Source organism: Myxocyprinus asiaticus, chromosome 40, assembly GCF_019703515.2.
Source record: "Myxocyprinus asiaticus isolate MX2 ecotype Aquarium Trade chromosome 40, UBuf_Myxa_2, whole genome shotgun sequence".
NCBI classification, from domain to species: Eukaryota; Metazoa; Chordata; class Actinopteri; order Cypriniformes; family Catostomidae; genus Myxocyprinus; species Myxocyprinus asiaticus.
Window position 1 is genome coordinate 7,277,192 of NC_059383.1, and position 9,764 is coordinate 7,286,955.

Below are 9,764 nucleotides of genomic sequence, written 5' to 3' on the forward strand. Positions count from 1 at the left end.
TTTGTGCTTCAGCTCGCTCGCGCCGTTGGGTGGAGTCGCGCGCCGCGCTCAGACCGCGAGCACATTGCGTCACTAGTGCTGCTGCTACCGTAAGAAAGATTTCATTACACATTAATTATTGGAATAGGTTGTCACTTTCTTCATTTTATATTAAATATTTTTATACATATGAGTAAAAGTGCCGATTCCCGATCTGCTCTCCCCAACTTTTATTAATTACAAGACTGACCTCTCATATTTCTTTATTAAACAAAAATAATAGTGCTATTTTTTTATTATTATTTATTTATTACTTTTCTATTTTTGTAATGTCGCTGTTCATATAGCCTAGCTTCTCTTCAAATAAATAAATAATGGCGGTGCAAACAATTGAGAGAGAGAGAGGTTTGATCCAAACTTATCTAAACTAACTAACTTCAATAAATTCTTGTATTTTGTGATGCGTTTTTTTTTTTTTTTTTTTTTTTTCTTGTTCTTTTTCAGGCTAAGGACCCCTTGGTGGATAGAGGGACATACACTATTACATATTGTATAAAACTAAGCTTTGCATTTTAAGCCTGACCTATATTAAATTATATTAAGTGTATTGAATACAGAAAATTATGCATTAGGAATCAACTTATAACCACTCACGAAATGAAATGAGGGTGCATCAGCTGACTTCCAACCCCTAAGGATTAGCTGTCTGCCAATCATCAAGCTGGTTAGGACCCAGCTTTTCATATATTTATCTCCTATATTCAGCACCCCTCCATCACCCAAAATACAGAGTCTGGGGCAAAATGAAAACTGAGTGTCCAGTACGTCACACACAAAATGCTGGATCCTTAACCAAAATTCCTGAATCTTAATACAACCCCAAAAAACATGGGTTGTGTTCCCGTCTTCTGACTGGCATCGCCAGCAGGTGGGTGAGTCTTTAAGACCAAGTCTATACAATCTTGAGGGGGTTCAGTAGAACCGATGCAAAATCTTAAATTGCATCAGACGGATCCTTGCATCTCTAGATGCAGACCTGATGCTTTATAGGATCCTAGCCCACTCTCCCTCCTCCAATACCAAGTTTAAATCTTTCTCCCATAATCTCTTGAGAGAAGATGAAGCTCCATCCCCCACACTCTGAATTAACAGGGAGTAATACACAGCATTAATATAACATAACATAAGCATTAATCACCATTTCCAAAGTATCTGCTGCTTTAGGGGGGTGTATACCACTCCCAAAAACAGTACAGAGCAGGTGGCGCAGCTGTAAAAACCTAAAGAACTGGGATCTAGGAATCTTAAAATGTTTAACCAAATTATCAAAAGATCTCAACACTCCACTCTCATATTGGTCACCAAGTGTAGTAACCCCCCTCCCAATCCACTCTGACCAACAGAAAGGGGACTTATTAATATGTAATTTAGGGTTCAGCCATATGCTTGAGGCAACATTTAAATAAATGTCTGAATTAAACACTCTGGACACTTTTGTCCAAACCATGTGCAAATGCGAAATAACGGGGTGTGACTTAACTTCTCCGGTTAGTTTGATCGAAAGGCTTTGCCATGACAAAAAAAGGGGCAAGAACTTCTTGTTCAATAAGAAACCAGGGAGGGGCTCTCTCAGGTGGAAGCGACCAATGAGCCAAATGTCTGAGACCGAATGCATAATAATATAAACAAAATCTTGGGTAGGCATAGCCATCCTTTGTCAATCGGCCTATGTAATTCATTAAAATGCAATCTGGGACGTTTACCATTCCAAATGAAGGACTTCACTATGCTGTCAAATTGTTTGAAATAAGAGAGGGGGACATCTACAGGGAGAGACTGTAGCAGGTAGTTGAAATTTGGAATACAATTCATTTTAATAACATTAACCTTCCCAATCATTGATAAGTGTAATGAAGCCCACCTGCCCACATCGCTCGAAAACCTTTTTATTAAGGGATCAAAATTAATTCTAACTAAATCAGACAAATTTGCTGGGAATAAAATTCCCAAATACTTAATGCCCTGTTTGGGCTACTGGAAGGCGCCCGGCTGGAAGGCTGTTACTGGACAGTACGCTGTCAGCGCCAAGCTTCGGATTTAGACCAGTTGAATCTGTATCCTGAGAATTTAGAAAAGGAATTAATAATTCTGTGGAGGCAAGTCATAGATCTAGTGGGGTCGGAGACGATTAATAAAATATAATCTGCGTAAAGCAAAAGCTTATGCCCCAAACCTCCCGACACCACCCCTGGAAAATCATCCTCCTTTCTTATTGTGGCTGCTAAAGGTTCCAGGGCAAGACAGAACAATAATGGGGAAAGAGGGCAACCCTGCTGAGTGCCTCTATCCAGAGTAAAATAATCTGAAATTAATGCATTTGTTTGTACCGCCGCTACTGGGTGTCTATAAAGTAACTTAATCCATCCAATGAAAGTGTTCCCGAATCCGTATATTTCCAAAATCTTAAAAAGATCATCCCATTCTACCATATCAAACGCCTTTTCGGTGTCAAGAGAGATGGCAGCGACCGGAGTCTGATCATTCACCACTGACCACATGATATTGATGAGACACCTGATGTTATCAGAAGAGCTACGGCCTCGATTAAACCCCACCTGATCTATATGTATAAGAGATGTCATAACCCACGAGAGTTCTCGTGCTTTGGAATTCTTGGTGAATGAGGCATACTGTATGATCCGGCCCCTAAGAACCGCCTTAAGTGCCTCCCAAGCCACACCCACAGAGGACACTGAGGTCCAGTTGGTCTCCATATAGACATTGATTTCAGCCTTTAGCATTTGGTGGAATTCAGGATTTTGCAAAAGGGACACATTAAAGCGGCAACTATATGATTTCCTTTTCTCCATATGTGGGCGTGATCTGAGACTAAAATGTTTCCAATTAAGCAATCAACAACAGATGAAATGAGAGACTTGGATATATATATATATATTAAAAAAAATCTATTCTAGAATAAATCTTATGGACTAAAATTATAGTCCCTACCAGATGGGTTCAAAAGTCTCCAAATATCTGTAAGACCAAGATTTTTACACAACCTGTGAAGTGTCAGTGTTGCTCTAGGGGGCTTACACACTTTGATCAAGGACTGAGTCCATCAAAAGATTAAAGTCTCCTCCCAATATTATATCATGAGGGGTGCCAGCGGCTTGCAACATCCCTTCAAGATCTATAAAAAAGCCCTGATCATCAGCGTTAGGCGCATAAATATTAGCCAAAATCAACCTTTGCCCCTGAATTTCAGCTAAAACAATAATGACTCTTCCTAATTTATCTTTAATCTGTTTGAGACATTTGAATTGTAGATGTTTATTTACCAATATAATGACTCCCTTGCTCTTACTTGAGCAAACACTAAAGAAAACATGTCCACCCCATATCTTCCCAAATTTTTCAGCTTCCTGCGGGGAAAGATGCATTTCTTGAAGATACACTATATCATATTTCTTACGCTTAAGAATATAAATAAATTCACATTCCACGTGGAGAGATAATCCACTCATATTAACATTTGTCATTTTGACATGTAAGAAAAAATAGATTGTGTGTCAAAAACAAAATGATAAAGACCACATTCCAACATTAGAGCAACAGACCAACCCCGAACTTCCCCCAGAACAAAAAAAAATAAAAAAAAACAGAAAAAGGACAAACGTGTGCATTAACCCCGCCAATGACAGCGCCAATCGGCGTCCGTCCCTCTAAACGCAAACAATCCATGTTCGCCTATGAGAGCCCCCATGAGCCCCCATGAGCCCCCATTTGCTGTCGGGTTGCTCTAGTCCTGTATTTCTTTACAAATTTTGTGAAACATAATTACACAACAGAAAATAATCTATAAAACAAACTCCAGCCAATATGAGGCATAAGCACAAAGAACGTGTAGATTCTTCCACATAACCGTCCCGAAGGTGTGTTCCTACACAAAAGAAACTCCAGCCGCTAGCGGAACCAGCAGGAAAAAAAAGAAAAAAAAAGGCTGTTCAGTTTCCTCGGACAGTCAAACGAATGTTCAGTGAGCCAGCCGTTCGGCCGGTACATGAGTGGAACAGATGCCCTAATCACTCTAATGATTTGCAAGAAATATTCCACAAAACAAACTCCATCCAATAGGGGGCATAAGCACAAAGAATGTGCAGATTCATCCACATACTGTCCCGAAGGAGTGTTATTCCACAATACAAACTCCAGCAAATAGGAGGCATAAGCACAAAGAACATGCAGATTCATCCACATACTATCCCGAAGGAGTGTTACTACACAAAACAAATTCCAGCCACTAAGCGGAACCAACACAAAAAGAAACAAAGAAGGCACTCAGTTTCCTCGGACAGTCAAGTGAATGATCAGTGAGTCAGGTCCACTCGGCTGCATCACACAATGACTAACTCAGTCCATTGACTTTATGACGGACAATGCTTGCTGTGGGCATATAAATGTTTTACTTCCATCCTTAGCATCTGTTCTCAATTTGGCCAGAAACATCAGTGCAAAAGTGGCCTTCTGTTGATGTAAGAGTTTCTTGCATTCCTTGAATCGATCACATTTTTCTCTTGTCAAATTCGCAAAGTCTGGGAACAAGAAAATGCTGTGGTTCTTCCAAGAAATTTCCTTTAATCCACGCCTCGCGTAAAACAAGATCTTTATTGGATGATCTCAGAAATTTGGCCAGAATTGATCAGAGCCTGTCTCCCTCAGCAGGTCTCTGAGCCGGAACTCTGTGAGCTTGCTCGATTTCCAGCTTATGGCCTGTTATGTCGAGAAGACTCGGGAAGAGCTCGTCTAGGAATTTCACCATATCACTGTCTTCTTCGTTCTCAGGATTTCCAACAATTCGGACATTGTTTCGCCAGTTATGATCCTCTAAGTCTTCCAACTTTTCCCAAAGCGTTCCAAGTCTATCTAGGTCGCTAGCAGATTAGCAGCTACCTCTCCGATGACTACAGATAATCGATCCGTTTCTTGATATCCGTAACTCTTGTAACCAACTCAGTGAATTTCGTCTCCATGGCAGTGATCGATCAATGTATTACAGCAAGATCCTCCAAGTCCGCAACGACCTTCACCAGCATTGCCGACATGCTCGACAGTTGACGCTGAATCTATCCCGCCGCACCGTCCAAACCGAGTCCCTAGTCTGCGGCTCTATCAGGGGTGTCAGCTTGAGCACGTAAATGTCTTTTAATGTCTCCAGAGCCCGAGGATTTTGATTTCTTTGACATATTATCTTCCTAGAACAGTTATGGATCAGGGTGTATCGAATCTCAATGGTTTATGACACAAAAAGTATTAAAAACTAGAAAAGTGCGCAGAGCTCGCCGTTCACACGTCCAACCCTCGCATGGCGCCACACGACTCCCTGAAATATTCTTCTAAAAATCTTCATCTGTTGTACAGAAGAAACAAAGTCATACACATCTGTGTGGCAACTCAGATACACTCTCTCAGTTTAAGTCTAGACTAAAAATGTATCTATTTAATTATTGTTTTTAAATTAATTGTATTTATTTATCACATGTTATACATTTGCACATATACAGTGAAATTCTTTTTTTTTTTCACATATCCCAGCTAAGCTGGGGTCAGAGTGCAGGGTCAGCCACATTACAGTACCCCTGGAGCAGATAGGGTCAAGGGCCTTGCTCAAGGGCCCAACAGTGGCATCTTGGCAGTGCTGGGGCTTGAACCCCTGACCTTCTGATCAGTAACCCAGAGCCTTAACTGTTGAGCCACCACTGCCCTTATTTAGCCAGGCATACACCTAATTTATCCCTCAATTCATAGTTATGCTGCTTTAGTTAGGTCTGCCAGAACCGGAAACACTTCTCTTATTCTTTAAAGTGAATGGTATCTACGCTAATTTTATTCAATTTCTTTCCCTGTCTAAACCTCGGGATTATATCCTGAGGTTACCAGAGCCTGCCAGATCCATCTCCGGTCCTGCCTGATGTCTGACTCCCACTGTGTCGCTGAGTGATCATGACCAACTGCAGCATGTGCCAGCCAGACTTCACTTCAGTTTACTAACACAGACTTCACAGAGGATGAATTGATGCTAACTAAAAGACATGGGATTCTTCATGAGCCTGTCTGAAACATGGACTCAGGATGAAGTTCACCAAAATTACCTGCCATGAGCTTCCAGTAGGACTGCGATGCTCCTCACTGAATGATACCTACTGTATATCAACTTGGTCAAAAGAGGGACAACACTCTCTTAAAAAAAAAAAGAACTACATAGAAAATGAATTAACCACTAACAAGACTTCATTGGCCAAAATCAAAGGACAATGCATCTACGTGTATTTCCTCAGTTAATACAGGATGACTTCAAGGACTTTAACATTAAAACTTATAGTTAATATAAAACCATTTTGTTTAATCATTGACCATCAACACTTACTTAGTTTACTAATTTTAACCACTAATAGTTCTAAACATAAATAACTAATATTGGTATTATAGTAATTCATTTTCTGTGAATTTCATAATTTTATGTACAGCTGCTTTGAAACAATACCTGTTGTGAAAAGCGCTATACAAATAAATAAATAATTTGGCATGAGGGTGAGTAAATGATAAGGGAATTTACTCATTTTTGGGTTTCCTTTGTGTGGGAGGGACAATGAAACACTGAGCTGAACTTTCAATGTAATTAAAATGGTAATCAAAATCTTCCTTTCTTTCTCCCTAAATCATTTTAAAAACAAAATTTAGATTACATAATTTTGCCATTTATTTGAGGATACAAGGTACAAAGCACATAATAAACAAAAAAAATAAAATAAAAAAAACATTTATGTAAAAGTAGGAATGTTGTGGGGTTAGCTTTGCCTGACTTTCAATATTGGGCAGCAAATATCAGGTCGCTGATGTACTGGTGGGGTGCATAACCAGGAGAAGTGCTCCCTTCCACTCCAGCCTAACTTGGTATTGAGCAGAATATCCAAGGCTCTTCTCTCCCCACTTTACTTAATGCTAAAAAGATGCCTATGGGAGCAATGTTAAAAGATAACCCCATGGTTAGGAGTTCCTACCAAATTTGGCAGCAAGTTAATCTCCCAGACACCAGTGTTCTGAATCTGATTGCCTTTAACCACACGTTTACCCCATCTCTAACAGACCACACTTTATCATTTTGGTATAAGAAAGGGATTGTGGCGATTGGAGATTTATATATTGACAATATATTTGCAACATTCACTCAACTCAACTCTTTTTCAAAATTGTATACCTTCATCTCAGTTTTTTCATTTTCTGTTAGAAATACATAATTATATTAAGACAAATATTTTTTAAATTGAAGAGTACAAATTCCAAGAAGATTTTTAGTTATATGACCCTGGACCCAGATAAGGGTCTAGTGTCCAAGTTTATAAATTTCTTTTTTTTTTCTTAATCTTTTGCTACGTTTATACAACATCTGAAAGAGTCTTGGGAGAAAGAGTTGAAAGTGAAAATCCCAGAAAACCCCTGGGCAGAAGTTGTTCAGGGAATCAAATCCTGTCTAATAAACTCTATTCATCAATTAATTCAATTTAAGGTTGTGCACATTACTCTCAAACTAAGTTGCACTCTATATTGTCTTCTGTATCACCTCTCTGTGTTATGTGTAAATCAGAAGAGGGCACACTGGCTCATTTATTTTGGTTCTGTCCCAAAGTATGTAATTTTTGGTCTGAAGTTTTTCTTCTCTAGTCAAGGGTGTTTAATGTTGATTTGCATTATGATCCCATGGTTGGCAGCTTGGGTTGCTCACCACAACTAGACCCCCACAGTCATCATCAAGAGAATTAAAAATGGAATGACATTTGAAAAAAATATTCTTATGGTCTGGTCTAAGGAGACTATTCCAAATTTGAGACTTGGCTGTTGGAGTTTAGTGGTGTACTGTAAATGGATAAAATTTGACATGAAATGGCTGGAGAACCAAAGAGGTTTTTTAAGGTTTGGGAACCTTAGTTATTTAAGTTATTTCCAGCAGGAATTTCCTTAAGTTTACTAACAGAACATAAATAACCAACATGTATGTTTTTTGTTGTTGTTGTTGTTGTTGTTTTTGCTTAATTGGGGGTTGTGTCGTGTGTTCTTTTATTACTGAATGTTTGTGGTTTTATTGTAAATATGTGAAAATGATTTAAATAAAAAAAATGAACTTAAACTTGAATATGACTTTAGATTTGGTTGTAGTTATTTTAATTTTTTTAATGCACATGTTCATTTTACAAAAATGTGTTTCAAAATTAGATCAACATGAGTAATAAATTGGTGTACCCCCTGCTGAAAACACCTAATCTAAAAACGTATGTGTTAATGCATGAAATTAACTGTGCACACAAATAAAAAGAATACATTTCCGTTGAAAAACATTTCTTTTTTAATTTTTTTATGGATGATGCCCAGAGTGTGCACAGTTGTGAAGAGAGGCTACTGTGATGAAATTTAAATATAAGATATTAGTTTTGATTTGGTTAACATTTTTGGTCACTGGGCATAATTCCCATGTTTGTGTTATTTCATAGATTTACTTTACTATTGTTCTAAAATATGGAAAATAGTACAAAAAATGAAAAAGTAACTGTGTCCACACAGTTGACTTGTGTACATAAATAAATAACCCAAGGCAAAGGTCAAAAGCCCTTTAAACATTTTGATGCCTGCTATTGCGTTCAATCCTGCAGAGATACAGATTTCACAACATCTCAGGACAACACTATATGTGATGTTACATGCAGTAATACAGTTGAAGTCAGAATTTTACGTACACCTTAAACTACACCAAATACATTTAAACTCAGTTTTTCACAATTCCTGACATTAAATCGTAGAAAACTTTCCCTGTCTTAGGTCAGTTAGGATCACTACTTTATTTTAAGAATGTGAAATGTCAGAATAATAGTAGAGAGAATGATTTATTTCAGCTTTTATTTCTTTCATCACATTCCCAGTGGGTCAGAAGTTTACATACACTTTGTTAGTATTTGGTAGCATTGCCTTTAAATGGTTTAACTTGGGTCAAACATTTTGGGTAGTCTCCCACAAGCTTCACACAATAAGCTGCTGGAATTTTGGCCCATTCCTCCAGACAGAACTGGTGTAACTGAGTCAGGTTTGTAGGCCTCCTTGCTCGCACAGTCTTTTTCAGTTCTGCCCACAAATTTTCTATCAGATTGAGGTCAGGCTTTGTGATGGCCACTCCAATACCTTGACTTTGTTGTCCTTAAGCCATTTTGCCACAACTTTGGAGGTATGCTTGGGGTCATTGTCCATTTGGAAGGCCCATTTTCGACCGAGCTTTAACTTCATGGCTGATTGTTTTGAGATGTTGCTTCAATACATCCACATAATTTTCCTTCCTCGTGATGCCATCTATTTTGTGAAGTGCACCAGTCCCTCCTGCAGTAAAGCACCCCCGCAACATGATGCTACCACCCCTATGCTTCACGGTTGGAATGGTGTTCTTCGGCTTGCAAGCCTCACACTTTTTCCTCCAAACATAACAATGGTCATTATGGCCAAAAAGTTCAATTTTTGTTTCAACAGACCAGAGGACATTTCTCCAAAGTTGTCCGCATGTGCACTTGCAAACTGTAGTCTGGCTTTTTTATGGCGGTTTTGTAGCATTGGCTTCTTCCTTGCTGAGCAGCCTTTCAGGTTATGTCGATATAGGACTCATTTTACTGTGGATATAGATACTTGTCTACCTGTTTTCTCCAGCATCTTCACAAGGTCTTTTGCTGTTCTTCTGGGATTGATTTGCA